We start from the raw sequence: 14,392 nt of genomic DNA on the forward strand, positions 1-14,392 counted from the left end.
GTGATTGTCCCACAGTCCTGGGAACTCCACAGATTACACTTTTACCAATGGCCTCTTGGCTTCAGGGATTTGGCCCCTACTATATGGTGCCAAGCCCCAGTCTCTCCATGACACGCTCAATCCTGGGGTTTTCACTAGAACTGATACTACACTTTCACCAATAGCCTTTCCTGAGTGCTCACAATGCCAAGCCTCACCTGTTCTTCATCATCCCATCATGGATTTAAAACCTTACATGGGGGACTCTTACACATTATCATGTTCAGCTGCCAGCATGAGATGCAGCCTTGGTAGCCTTGGGCCCCCTCTGGACCACAGCTTCTGTGTGCTAACCCTGAGGAAATACTCCCTGAAGACTTCACCTCAATGTTGTAAATCTTTTTAATCATAGATGAAGACTCATCTCCAGATAACCAGTATTGATTGTCCCAGGAGAGCAAATACTCTGCTTTAGTGGCACATGTCTCTTGTTAATTACAGCCAATTCTTTAGCCCCAACTAAACAGAAACCAGATATTCTCAATTTAAAATATCACAAGAACTTTTTTCATTCTAACTCCTTGTTCTGGTTAATATTAACTGTCAGCTTGACACAGTCTAGTGTCACCTGAAAAATAAGTCTCAACTAAGTAATTGTCTTTATCAGATATGTCTCTGAGCATATCTGTGAGGGATTATCTTGATTGTTAACTGATGTAGGAATGCCCAACTCACTGTGGGAGGTACCATTTCCCAGGGTAGGTGATCCTGGTCTGTATAAGTCATGTAGGTATGACCTAGAGCAAGGCAGCATATTTTTCAGTTTCTGCTTCTAGTTCCTCCCCTAAGTCCTCATTTTGATTTCTCTTAGTGGTAGACTATGATCTGGAAGTATAACCCAAATAATTGTTCTTATTAATAATTTTTAATTAATCACTGTAACTGAAAGTTTTCATGTGTCCCATCCAGTCTACAGCCATTCAGACCCAAGTAAACACAGAGGCTTATATTAATTAAAACTGCTCTGCCATTAGCTCAGGCTTACTACTGACTAGCTCTTGCACTTAAACTCAGCTCATTTCTGTTAATCTATATGTCGATACATGTTCCATGGATTTATCTGTGTGCCATTACAAGTTGCTCCCTAGATGGTAGGCTGGTGTCTCCTGACTCAGCCTTCCTCTTCCCTAATTCTATGTGTCCTCTTATCCCACCTATACTTCCTGCCTGGCTACTGGCCAATCAGCATTTTATTAAACCAGTATACAAAAGCATTCCTCCACAGCATCTCACCTTTTCTGTGTAATTAAAAAGGAAGGTTTTAACTTTAACAGAGTAAAATTATGTATCACGAAACAGTTAACAACCCAGAATTACATTACATATTTACCTGAAATATATCTATGCATACCTAGCAAACCAAACTAACATGATTACAAGTTTGATTATCATAGATGACTAATTATTAATCTGTATTTCTCAACTATATGCTACAATTTCAAATGAGTTTCACAAACAGAACACTTTAAACAAGAGTAGAAATATACATACAGCATAACAAAAATTAACTTTAAATTTGTGTCTACAAACTAAAATTTATACCAATGTAAAATATTTTAAACAAGTTGCTCTTTAAAAGTAGGTTCAACAATCCATCCTTTTATCCTATTTCCTATATTTCCATATCAAATCACAGCAGCAGAAAGGAAATTATAACAGCCTCCCTCCACGTGACAGCAAACATGCTTGGTGTTTGCCACTAGCCTCAAGGGAGAGTTTCCTTCCATCCTCAGGGCCATGGGAGAAATGTCTATTTTGTATTTGGTAGTGCTGTAGAAACAGCTGCGACCTCCTTGTGGTTTTCCTGTTTGGTTAGTTAGATTTACCTTCCCCTACCCATTCTAATGTTATGCTTCCTTCTCCCTGTGTTCAGTGTTCTTCCTAGTGGCATGAAGAATTTATGTTGTGAGAGAAAACATCGCTAAAGTGTTCATTCTTCTATGCTTTCCAAAGTTGACTTTCCAACTGCAGTGTCTCCCTGCACCACTTCCCTAGCCCCAGCAGTTGGAGGATGTCCCTAAGTTCTCAGTTCACTAATTTCCTTCTGATGGGCCATCCTGATATTTCCCACTGACATTCTAGCCTGAGCCTCTGCAGCTCTTTAACATGTTAGCTAAATGCTTTGATGTACATGTGATACTGTATGGCTGGCCCCTTCTCTGTCCATCCTGTAACCACAGTACAGGGATTGTGCCCCCTATATCTCCTTGCAGCTACTTGTCCCTTTTCATTTTTAGGTTCCTTGGTTGCCTTGCAGGGTCAACAAACTTGAGACAATCAAGTTCTCATAGTTCATCTTAGTTTTTTTTTTCATAACTATGGTAGGAGTGGCATCTTTTGCATCCTTCTTTGTCCTAAAGGAGGGCAGAAGCTCTAAGATTTTTATGGATCATTCATATTTATGTAGAACACCTTTATGACACCAAGCACTGAAAAGTACAGAAGAGTGACTATTCACCCAAAGCAATCATTTCCCCTGTATGTGAAAAATATGGAGAATAGTACTTAGCTTAGGCAGGGGCTAGATGAATAAAGCTGCTGGAGTTGAAATCATATATATTCTTTCTTGTGTAGATCTTATTTCTCTCGGCTTCACCACAGACTTCTGACATATTTGCAGGAAAGGGAGGTGTCAAGTTATATTTGAAAGGGTTCCCTTAATGACTGCTGTGGCCTTCCTCTTTCCATCTGTATTCTTACTGGATAAGCAGTTTTCAAATCTAAAGCATCCATCTGGTTCTTACTCTTCCACAGAGCTCTGATAATATACTTTTCCTAGAATCTAGCTTAAGGAAGCATGAAAGTGGTCCTATCCTGTTAACAGACAGTTCTCTCTTGCCTGTCAGTTCCCAGATAACCACTCAGAGGCTTATATTAATTATAAATGTTTGGTCAATGGCTCAGGCTTATTACTATCTAGCTCTTAAATTTAAAGTAACCTATTTCTATTAATCTATGCATTGCCATGTGGCCTGTGGCTTACCGGTTCTCTGACATCATATTTCTCAGGTGGCTGGATCGCATCTCCCCAACTCCACCCTTCTTCATTCCCATCTTCAGTTTGAATGTACCACCTAATCTTATTATGCCTTGCCATTGTACAAACAGCTTTATTTATCAACCAGTAAGAGCAACACATATACACAGCAAACTGAAAGACATCCCACAGCACTGCCCTTGTCCCAAACCTGTAGGTACTTTGTTCTGATGTTCAAGCTTCTTCCTGTGCTAAAGGCCAGCACCTACTTACTACCAAGAACTAGGAAGGTGCCATGCAAGACTTCACTGTTAGCAGGGGTTGGAATGACATTGGTTCCAGTGCCCTCTTAGATCCTGGTCATCAGCTGCCAGAACCTCTGAATTATTCTGTTTTTATACTCTTTCAAGAGGAATATAAAACTCATTCTTTTCTGGCTCTGTTAAACCACAGTGCTGTTTTAAATTGTTGTTATGTATTTTAGGTAGTTGCCTACTAATTATTTTCAACCACAGGAAAATATAAATTTGAGGATTACTAACAATATTGTATGCATATGTACCACTTTATAGCATTTTCAATGTCAACATTATTATAAAGGGGGAATCATAACAGGGTGGTTTAAGGCATATTTCTATGCTATGTTCTATGAATTTGATAAAATGATATGATCTCATTGATTACCTATCGTTGATATTTTCCTGAACAATATTTGGCAGTATCCCTGTTGTTACCTTGAACTGTCAGCATAGTAAAAGTTCAGCTCTCTTTGCATAGCTCTTACCTAAGTATCCCTTGATGTTCAGTGATTGCTCAGCTTGCCAGAGCAAGGTTTCCAGAACTTATTGTTGCCTATTTTCACTGGTAACAGTTAAAATTGTGAATGAAAACACCATTATTATAGTATTATAGTATCTTAGAGTTGTTTGTTTTGTTTTGAGACAGGGTCTCACTGTGTAGTCCTTGCTGGCCTAGAACTCAGAGATCTATCTACCTCTGCCTCCAGAGTGCTAGGCTGATTTATTTTTCTTAAGATTTTTCCACTTAACTGTGAAATGTAGCATATTGATAAATGTTTAGCAGATGGCTATCTATACACAATAAAGAAAACAAAGATCTAACTTTGTAGCATTTTCTCAGCACCTTAGTACATAGTGTTCCACTACATAAACAATACAAATGTAAATAATTTATATAACACTGACAAAGTTAAAATATACTTGAAAACGTGTGTTTTGTGTACTTATCATCTTTAAATATGATGTATTCAATCTTAAGTTTATATTTTTCATTATTAGTAAGGACTATATTTAACAACTGATTTGTGAAATTTCTAAAAGCTAAAATAAGCTCTTGCAAGCTGTTGCGGGTTGACTTCAGCAGACTTCATTCTAATTTTTGGAGGAAGAAGGAGAGACATTACATTCTGACACCAGCCTGGGTTTTCCTTTCTTCCTCCTACCCATGGCACAACTGTTTAATGAATTTCACAATGCTAGGCAAGCACTCAACTGGCTTGGGTTCTGAGCCATAGCCCCAATCCACAGCCCTCTTGAGTGTCTCACATCTACACTAGCCAGGGACAGAGGATTTATTTTAAGTCTCACCACTGGATTACAAACTGCTGTTAGTTTGCCTCCATTCCCTACGTTGGTTTCCTTCATGCCTTTCAATGGATTATTCCTTGGACATCATCATTTGTAGGCCACTTAATGGTGTCTTTGGGCAACAGTTTTGCTGCTGATAGTTTTACACAAAGGAAGCCATCCAAACCATATGATATTCTCAGAAATTAGGAGTTTTATTCCCTACTTGACACTGACTACCTATGTTCCATAGAAATATGTATTTCAGTAATATATCACTTTATTTAAAAGATTCCTGTACCTGCTCTGTAGAACTAAGTTATTAGGTCCTTTTTTCAAGATGCTGTTAAGATCACCTGTTGAATTCTGTGTTGTAAGCACCTGTGATAAGATCTTTCTTTTCGGAAATTATAGTTGCTAGAATCAATATAACTCTTCGTGTGAAGAAGCAAAGTTGATTTCCTGTCCAACAGCTACATAAGACCAAATGTTTTTACAAAAGAACTTCCTGATACATTAATATCCTGCCATAGGACTTAGATTTTGACAGACAATAAAATATGCTGTAAAGCATAAAAATAAAAAGCAACTTAAAAATGCCTTATTAAAGAAAAGTTTACTTCTTGTGTCTATAAGAACAGGAAGTACATGAAAATAAACTTTAGCCCAAATAGAATTTGAAATTACTATATTGAGGAAGAGAAGTTTATGACTTTCTAGATTGATTTTAAATATTTCTTGTAAAACAAAATCAGGTAAGTATAACTCGTGTTCTTTGTAGCCTTGTGACTGGAGGGGAAGGATCCATGTATACACAGTGTTTGCTTTGGGGTATTCTGTAAGCCGTGAATATGTATTGCTCTGATTGGTTAATAAATAAAATGTTGAACAGCCAGTAGCCAGGCAGGAAGTATAGGCAGGATAAGCAGACAAGGAGAATTCTGGGAAGAGGAAAGCTTTCTCTTCAGGGAGCAGTATGTAATGGCATACAGGTAAAGCCATGGAACACATGGCAACATACAGATTAACAGAAATGGGCAGAGTTTAAATGTAAGAGGTAGTCAGTGGTAGACCTGTGCTAATGGCCGAGCAATTTTAATTAATATAAGCCTCTGTGTGTTTACTTGAGTCTGACCAACTGCAGGACCAAGGGACCCATGGGAGCCAGGCAGGACCAGGAACACTTCAGCTATAAGTGTTCACTGATGTGAGCTGAATAAACCTAATAAAATCTTCACAGTATTTGCATATATATGCACATCTACTTATAAGCCCATAGCATACACTTATGTTGCAGTATTGTGGGTGACTCTCCTTGGGGGAGGGGCAAGGAGGCACAAAGTCAATGACACAGACTCTGGGAGTCAGGTGGGTAACAGAAGCAGACTCTTTGCCAGTGTTCTCTCAGCAGAGTGGCAGATTCCAGGTTGGCTCCAAGAGGAAGTTATTATAGTGCATGTGCATGCAGGTGCAAGCAGGCATGGGCGGCCATGGTCCAGTCAGGGTGACTGGCCACCTTCTTCCTACACATTTATATGCTAGAATAATAATGAAATCATTTTGAGCAATGTAGCATTGTGATTATTCAAATCTACAATTCTCTGACAGTTCTTTATCAAAATTGTCCATTTGTTCCTAGGCAGCAGTGTGGTGAAGACTCTTGCTTTTATTATATCCATTTCTCCCTTCAGTTATATTGATGTGTGTTTTATGTAATTAGTTGTTGCAAATATGTATATAAACACACACACACACACACACACACACACACACACACACACACACACTATATATAGTGAAGTGACCCTTTCATAGGATTTTTATAGCCATTCAACCACCCTTTGTCTTTTGATTAGAGAATTTAATAACATCTACGTGGCTCTACAATGCCTAACATTGCCAATATGTTCTGATTATTTCATTGATTACTTCATGTGATCTCTTTTTGATTTGATGATTTTGCTGAGATGACAAACTTTGATTTTTCTTTTCTCTTTACTTTTCCTGTTTCTACAATAAGGCTTTATTTTTTCATTACATCTTATAATAATCTATTTTAAGCCAATACTTGCTTACTTTTAATCATATACAAAACCTCTTATCCCTCAACATGTATTTTAATGCTTGACCTTACCAATTATATATTTCACAATGAATATTCATCCATAAGGTATTGTAGCTATTTGTTTTTGGTGGTTTTGTCTTTTAACTTGATTTATTCATCACTGTTGTAATACAGAGTGTTCTGGATTTTGTTCCTTGTGTGTTCTCATCTGTGAGATTAACTCCTTCATATACTTTCATGTTACGAGGTCCCTTGAGTTTCAGTACCAGGAACATGCCCCAGTGAGGATTCCTTTGGTTTTTGTTTGTATGGGAATAGCTTTATTTCTTTTCCTTTATCAGACAGTTTTGCTCCATATGGTGCTCCCAGCTGGACTTTTTGGTTGGTCTGTTCTGTGAGAGTAGCTCATTGAGTGCTGGTCTGCAAAGTTTCTTTGGAGAAATCTATTGATAGTCTTAATGCTAATCTTTTGTGTGTGAAGAAATCCCTTTCTCTTTCTTCATTCAAATTTTTTGTCATTTATTTTTTGCACTTTGATTAGACATTGTTTTGTGAGGACTTTCTGGGGCTGAACCAAATTGGAGAGTTTTAAATATTGTGTGTATAGATATTCATGTCTTTCTCCATATCCAGGAACCTTTCAGTCAGAATATATTTTTTTCTATATGTTTTTCTTTCTCTTTTCCTGTAACTCCTAAAATGTGACTTGACTATATCATACAAATCATATTTATTTTTATTAATTTTAACCTTGTTCTTGTCTGACTGGTATTTTCAAATGTCTTGGCGTCTTACTTCTCCTTGACCACATCTAATATTACATCTTCAATTTTTCATTTGTATTCTTCAACTAGAGAATTGTTTTTGATTAAATAATTGTCTTTCTGTTGAATTTGAGTTGTTCATGTACTGTTTAAATCTCAAATCTCATTAAGTTGAATCTTCTCAGTGTATGCACTTTTTAAATCTTGTCTGTCTGTGCTCCTTGAAACCAGATGAACCTCCCTGAAATGATTACTTTTACATCATTTTCAGGTAATCTGTAGATTTCTGTTTCCTTGGGATTTGTGACCAGAAAGTTACAATGACCCTTTGGTGGCATTATACCCTTGGTTTCTCCTCTTTCTCACTGCCTTATATTGAGATCTACACATTTAATGGAGCAGAACCTCATTTCTTCTACTGTACAAATTGATTTTGGAAGCCTAGTGTAGTGGTATAGACCTTTAATCTCCAGCACTCAGGAGAAAAATACAGGTGGCTCCCTATGAAATCAAGGCCAGCCTGGTATACAGAGCAAGTTCCAGGACAGCCAGAGCTACCTAGTGAGACTTTGTCTGGGATAAAACAAAACAAACAACTGGTTTTGGTGGTGAAACATCTTCCCTTACAGATGGCTAGGAAGATGCTTAGCAACTGATGTGCTTCCAACATGACAGCATGATCTCCATCTTCATCATTTTGGGCTCTCATGGATATTCATGTTCCAGTGTATATGCCAGGACCATAATCATGGGGACAATATTCATGAAGCAAACAGAAATATGGCTACTACATGGTACATGTGGGCCACCTTGACCCTGGTCCCACCATCACTGTGTTAGTAATACCATGTGAGACATGTATGCTCATAAAGTGCAAATGGAGGTGGGATTCAGAATAAAGGAGGATGCAGAGACACTGAAGTGTTATCACTGTGTCTTCTGCAGAGGTGGCTGTAGTGCCTAAGAGGTGACTACGGAGCTGCAGAGTGTAGGTTTACATGGGCAACAGTGGCTCCGGAGCTTACTGTAGTGACTTGCTTGCTAACATTAGTGTGGATGACAGTGGAGTAAGGGTTCCAAGGCCAGCTGTGAACATAGGTTGTAGACCCAGGGCCTGAGCCACAGTGGTTCAAGCTGGTTCCACCAGTTTCTGGAGCATGGGCACACAAATACAACCATAGAGTCATGAAGCCTGGGTAAGACCAAGATTCCAGGATCTAGGGTACATGAAGCACTGTAAGGTGTTTAATGTACAGCTGTGGATCCTTTGGCAGATAGGCACATAATATCTCTTTCTCCATGAAGAAATTTCATACTCTCAATGACTTCTGACAAGTCTAGCCACAAAAGGTCATTTCCTGTAAAGAAAAGGTCACTGGGAGCACTGGGGATGATGGCCGTTCTCTATGCATGCTGATACTGACACCCCAACTTTGTAGGAGTCTCTAGATGTCACAGCTGTGCCACCCACCAATTTTTGTGAGGTTGTCCTCTGTTCTTTGCTACATGTCCTGTAGGTTCTTAGTTGGGCCCCTTGCCATTGCTGTTTCTGAATCTCTAATTGTTGTCTTGGCATGGAGGTGGAAAAGAAGCCTGTCACCTCCTATTCTGACATCTTACTAATGTCATTACCCACTAGACATTCTTCAGTCATTCATGGTTTAGACACACTTTTGAAAAGCAGAAAAAATCCTGAAGATGTTAAGAATATACAGCTTTTTGCCAAATTTTAGAAAGAGAAGATATATAATGAGGTAGGTCTAGCGTGATGAGGTAGATCTAATTTGTCTAGAATCGAAACTTTATTTTGACTCAACAATATTGAAAATGTTTGAATTGGTTCCCAGAGAAGATTAGTAGACTATAATTTCCAAGCATTTCCCTGATGTGTCTTTAGAAAGGCAGACTGGTTTGTAACCAAGACTGTTCCGGCTCTCCAGAGGCAGCATAGGTTCAGACTTCTGCTGACTTGGAGTTACTCATGCATTCATTTAAGAACATTTAGCCTCCTAAAGGAAAAGCTGCTTCTTTTAGTATAGTTAGTAAGCATGGTTAAATTGGGATTATTATAATTATCTGTAATAATATTTTTACAAACTTAAAGTACTTTAAATGTAGTTTTAATTATACTATAACTAATGTTTGTGTTTGTAGTAACATGTTTTTACATGGAGATTGAATTACAATTAGATAATATTTTTTATTAAACCAAGGAAATGATTTGGGTACACTGAACCTGAGAGTAAATTAAAATATTGGAGAAAGCTACTTTTAGTATAATTAGGAATTATTTAATGGTGTCTGAACAATGTGCTAGAGTCTCGGTTTTGAATCTTTTCACTATACCTGTTTTTCTTCTTTCTTGGATTGAAATACTTTCAATTTTTAAAAGATATGTTCATCTTTGGTTTTCTAGCATCTAGCACAAACTTGTTTTTGGCTTTAGAAGTTATGAAAATATTTTTTAAAATAATCAGAAAATTTGAGTAAGAATGTTTTTGTGATATTGGTGAAACAGAGAATGTCTTCAATTGCAAGATGAACACAGTCCTTCTTTACAGTCCTTGTCCCTTAACTGAAAAACACTTAATTATTCCCCAAAATTTTCATGATATTATTATTATTATTATTATTATTATTATTATTATTATTACTTCTGGGTTATTGGAAACACATCATGCATTGTTCAAAATCATGTGAGTCAAGGAGATTCGTTATACATCTTAACAGAAATCATGGATTTGACAATCTAGCTTATGCTTTGGTATTTCCCAAATTTGAATTTATTTTATGTCCATTGCAAAATCCATTCTTTATTTTGTGGACATTATAAATTCAAAATATTGGAAAGCCATTTGATCTGTCAAGAGATCATATTTATTTGAAATGACCACCTCTGTTTTCCATCCATCTGGAAAGATTGGTTACGTGTCTGTTCATTTGTTTTTTCCCTCAGGAATAGCCAGACTTCTGACAAATGGACACTGGGTCTTTATTACAGCCTTGGGTCTTGTTTTACCTGGGGGTGCTGTCATCACATTCTGCAGTCCCTTTCATTCAGAACTCACTTGAGCCTTCTGACTTCCTTGAGATTTACTGTCTTCATCGTTTATCTTGTACCACATTGTTCTCTTTTTTCCTGGCTTCTAGTTCTTGGTTCATTCTAGGTCAATAGTTTACACACACACCTATACACACACACATTTCTCTTTCCCTTTTCAGAGTGTTAGCATATAATTCACAATCTTCATTTTAGTTATATATCATGAATGTTTTTATGAAAAAAAAGGTTTTCTTCCCATTCATTTTATAGAGATGGACCAAACTCATACTCATCCTAGTCACCTGGACATACACTATTGAATCATATCATTTATAGTTATTAAAAATTATATAAGTAACTTAGAATCTCTGCATGATAGTACTCTAATAACCTCATACTTGTTACATCCCAAACCTGTCAAATTTCTTTACTTTTTTACTTACATATTTATTTACTTTAAATTTTTAAAAGGACTATTTCCTTTATTTCATCCATATGGGTGTTTATTATATTTGTATGAGTGTTCTGTGTGCATGTGTGTCTGTTTATTATATGTTTGCCTGGTGCACACAGAGGCCAGAAAAAGGTGCTACATTCTCTTTAACTAGAATTACAGATGGTTGTGAGCTGCAGAGTGGGATGAAATCCAGGTTATCTAGAAGAGTAGTCAGTGCTCTTAACTGCTGAGCCATCTCTCTATCTCCAGTATCTACTATTTTTAATGAGATGCTCTCTCATAAAAAATTATGTCTTTCAATAAATTACTATATTAATTTCAAAAATACCCAAGTACACCTTGTATTTGACAGTGAAGATCATCAGAGAAAGAGATAAAATATAATAAAAAACCTACTCTGTAATTTAGTAAAAATTTGTTAGATTGACAGAAATATATATATGTGGAAACTACCCAGGGCAGAAGAAAATAGTATAAATATAACATTCATCATCGTCCATGTAACTGGGTGTTTAGTTTCCCATACTGCCCTGTAGACTGCTCTAGAAGAATCTCCATTTGTTCAGTGCAGACCTTCGTGTCATATACACTTGGAATAAAAGTGTGTTTTTCAACTAATCTCTACACTGTACCTCTGTTGCCACCAGTACCTCTACTGCCTTCAAATGCTGGTACCTGCTATTGGTTTACTGACAGAAGACCAACATACTTGTGCCTACTCTAAAAGGGAATTGCTCTGGACAATCTAAAACATGGGGAAGGAGAATGGCTGTTCCCTCAAAGTGGTTCTTTAACCTCAAGTCAAGGAAAGGTTTCGCTCTGTCTTTATCAGGGACCAAATGTGATAGCACAGAAATATAAATTGCATGTGTGTTTGTATGTACTTGTGTGTGTGTGTGTGCATGCGTGTGTGTGTGTGTGTGTGTGTGTGTGTGTGTGTGTGTGTGTAAAGGCTTTGGGAAGATGTGATTTCATGGCTTTCAGTGACTTCAAGAGCATTATGTTCACTCTGCCTGCGCAGAAACATAAGACAACTAGTTTTAGTCCAGAGGTCTTTGAGTAGATGTATACTATTTATAGATACACAAAATTTTCAGATTCACAGGGACCTCCCACAGTAGTATTTCTGCAAATACTATGACGGCATTTTAAAGTGCTAGGACCTGTTCTTTCCTTTGATGGATACAAGCATAATTAAATGTACATTTTGTTGAACAGCTGTTTTTTTTCAGTCATTGCAAACTATGATGTGTTCTTTGAAGCTTAAATTCTTAGAGAAAGATCTCCAAACCATTGACACACCCAGAATAAAAGTAATCATGGTCTAGAATATTTAATAAGGATAACCACCTTCTCCATTATGATATTAATAAAAGAAATCCTTTGCACATTATTGAAATGGCAAGCTAACTGTTTTAGAATAATTCTAAGAACAGTGACTGAATGAGGCCTGGGAAAGGCTCCTTTTTTTTTTTTTTTTTTTTTTGACACATGTGACTCTTTTATGTATTTATTTTCTTAATTTTCATTTGTCCTTGTTGATGTCTCTGAAATGAGGGAGAAGGAAACAGCTCTATGTATTACACTGACAGTGTGAAATACCCAGCTTAATCCTACAGTAAGCATGCCTTTTTTGAATAAAAGGAAACAGATTCTGTAGTTTCTGCCAAAAGGAGCTCAGCTTCAATATTCTGCAGCTTGCAGATGTCATTTCGGCTATGGGAATGTCTTCCCTGAGAAGCTGCAGCAGGGCTGGAGGCTTCAGCCTATGATTTAGATTGTAATTTTATTTGTGGAAATAAACCAATCAGGGAGCTCTGAATGTCTTAGGGATGAGGTGATCAATAGCACATTACTGGGTAGAGCCCAGGCTACAGGAAGTGTATTGAAGACTCCAATGCATGAATTATGCATGTCCTGCTCATTCTTTAGTCCCCGAACAGAATGACAGGGTTTGTGAAGTCGCCTCAGATAGTTTCTTGCATTAAGTGACTGCAGTGAAATGCTTAATATTTTTAGGCATAGAAGCAGCATTGACTCCAGCCAGCCGGGTTCGGGGATGTAAATCCACAGCTCACAGCTCAGAATGCTTGATTTGAAAGTATCGCTATGTGGAGAGCCAGCTTTGCAGTCTTATAACCTGTTCTTCGCAGAAGGTTGACTGAAGGATGGGAGCGGCTGTGCCTGCCTCTGAGGTCACAGCGTGAGGCCCTTTTAACTTGCCTTCTGATGCAGAAGAGAGACAGCGTGTGTCATAACTCTCCTTGAGTCTATTCAAAGGGACAATTTGAAATAGATATTATACCAAGTTCGGCAGATGATTCAACACACACGGTGAGTCCCAAGATTTTTCTCTAGGTTAGGTAATGTGCTGAGTTGGGGTTAAGGACGATGCGGTGCCGGTGATAGAGACTCTGATCTCCTCTCTTCATCCGGCAACAGTGGCAGGGCTCTCAATTGTTATGTTAATTGAGAGATGGCATTATTTTATATAGTTGACAGTATGGATGTGCAATATTTATTTTCCATGCCAAGGCTTTTCAAGAAAGAGCAGGAACTTAGATGTGTGTGCCTTGTTGAGATGAAAGCTGGTAGGCTGGGGAGGGGCCGCCCGGGAGTGAGCTGCTGTGTCAGTGAGAAGAAATTACCTCCTACTGGAGAAGTTTTAGCAGGGCTGTGGCTCAGATCATTACCTCGATGTCGGCATTTCAAATTGTACAAAAAGGTCATCATACCCAAAATTCTCAGTTTTCCTGGAAGTTAAGGAAGCCACAGCAGGACTCTGTCATATCCAAAAACTGCCTTGCATTATTTTTATTTATTTATTTTTTAGCAGATGTAAGTAAATTGAACAATTTGGAATTGCATGCCCTTGAGGGAAGACCTTGTCAGAAACAGGACAGTTTGACTTTTTTTTTTTTTCTACACTGCCTTTTCTCCTCCTGTCAAGAACATGTTATTCCAAAAGCACTTGATCAATAGAATACTATAAAATTTACTGGGGAGATGTAAATATTTTCCCCAGTGTTTTAAAAATTAAGCTCATGACAATTGTAGAGCTCCCTGTATGAGACAAAGGAAATTTTCAAAAACTCAGCACACTGAACACATAGTACTGAATATGACTCTATGGGTCAGAGGTCTTGGTGAATTAAAGCTGCTTGCTAAATATGGTAGCTCATCAGTGCAGATAAACGTTTGGCACATGGATTCCTAAGCTTGTTTTTAGGGTGCAAAGTAACATCAGTAAATATTTAGTGAAGGACTCAAACTGTAATATTTCTTAAGGATACTTCTCCACGTACATTTATATTATTACTGAACATACATGTAAACACGCAAACTGTAACTCATAATTTACAATAAATATACTATGTATGAAGCACATTTGTTGAGACTAAATTTTAATAAGGTGTTTGTTAAATCATCTTTCTGAAGCCAACAGAAGAGAAATCCAATTC

At 37.5% G+C, this 14,392-nt stretch overlaps 1 protein-coding gene across 3 annotated transcripts in view; it reads left to right on the forward strand.

Annotated features, from left to right (window-relative positions):
* Cntn1 (contactin 1) overlaps positions 1 to 14,392 on the forward strand; it is a 311,527-nt gene that overhangs the window by 100,948 nt on the left and 196,187 nt on the right. The window contains exon 1 of one of the 3 annotated variants that reach the window (XM_036207696.1): positions 12,811 to 13,265. The exons of 1 other annotated variant lie outside the window; for it this stretch is intronic. The gene's annotated coding sequence lies outside the window, so the exon portion shown is untranslated. Of the gene's footprint in view, positions 1 to 12,810; positions 13,266 to 14,392 lie in introns of those variants that run through there. One more of the 3 variants, XM_036207694.1, reaches the window with a different exon arrangement.

Source organism: Onychomys torridus, chromosome 16, assembly GCF_903995425.1.
Source record: "Onychomys torridus chromosome 16, mOncTor1.1, whole genome shotgun sequence".
Lineage (NCBI taxonomy): Eukaryota > Metazoa > Chordata > Mammalia > Rodentia > Cricetidae > Onychomys > Onychomys torridus.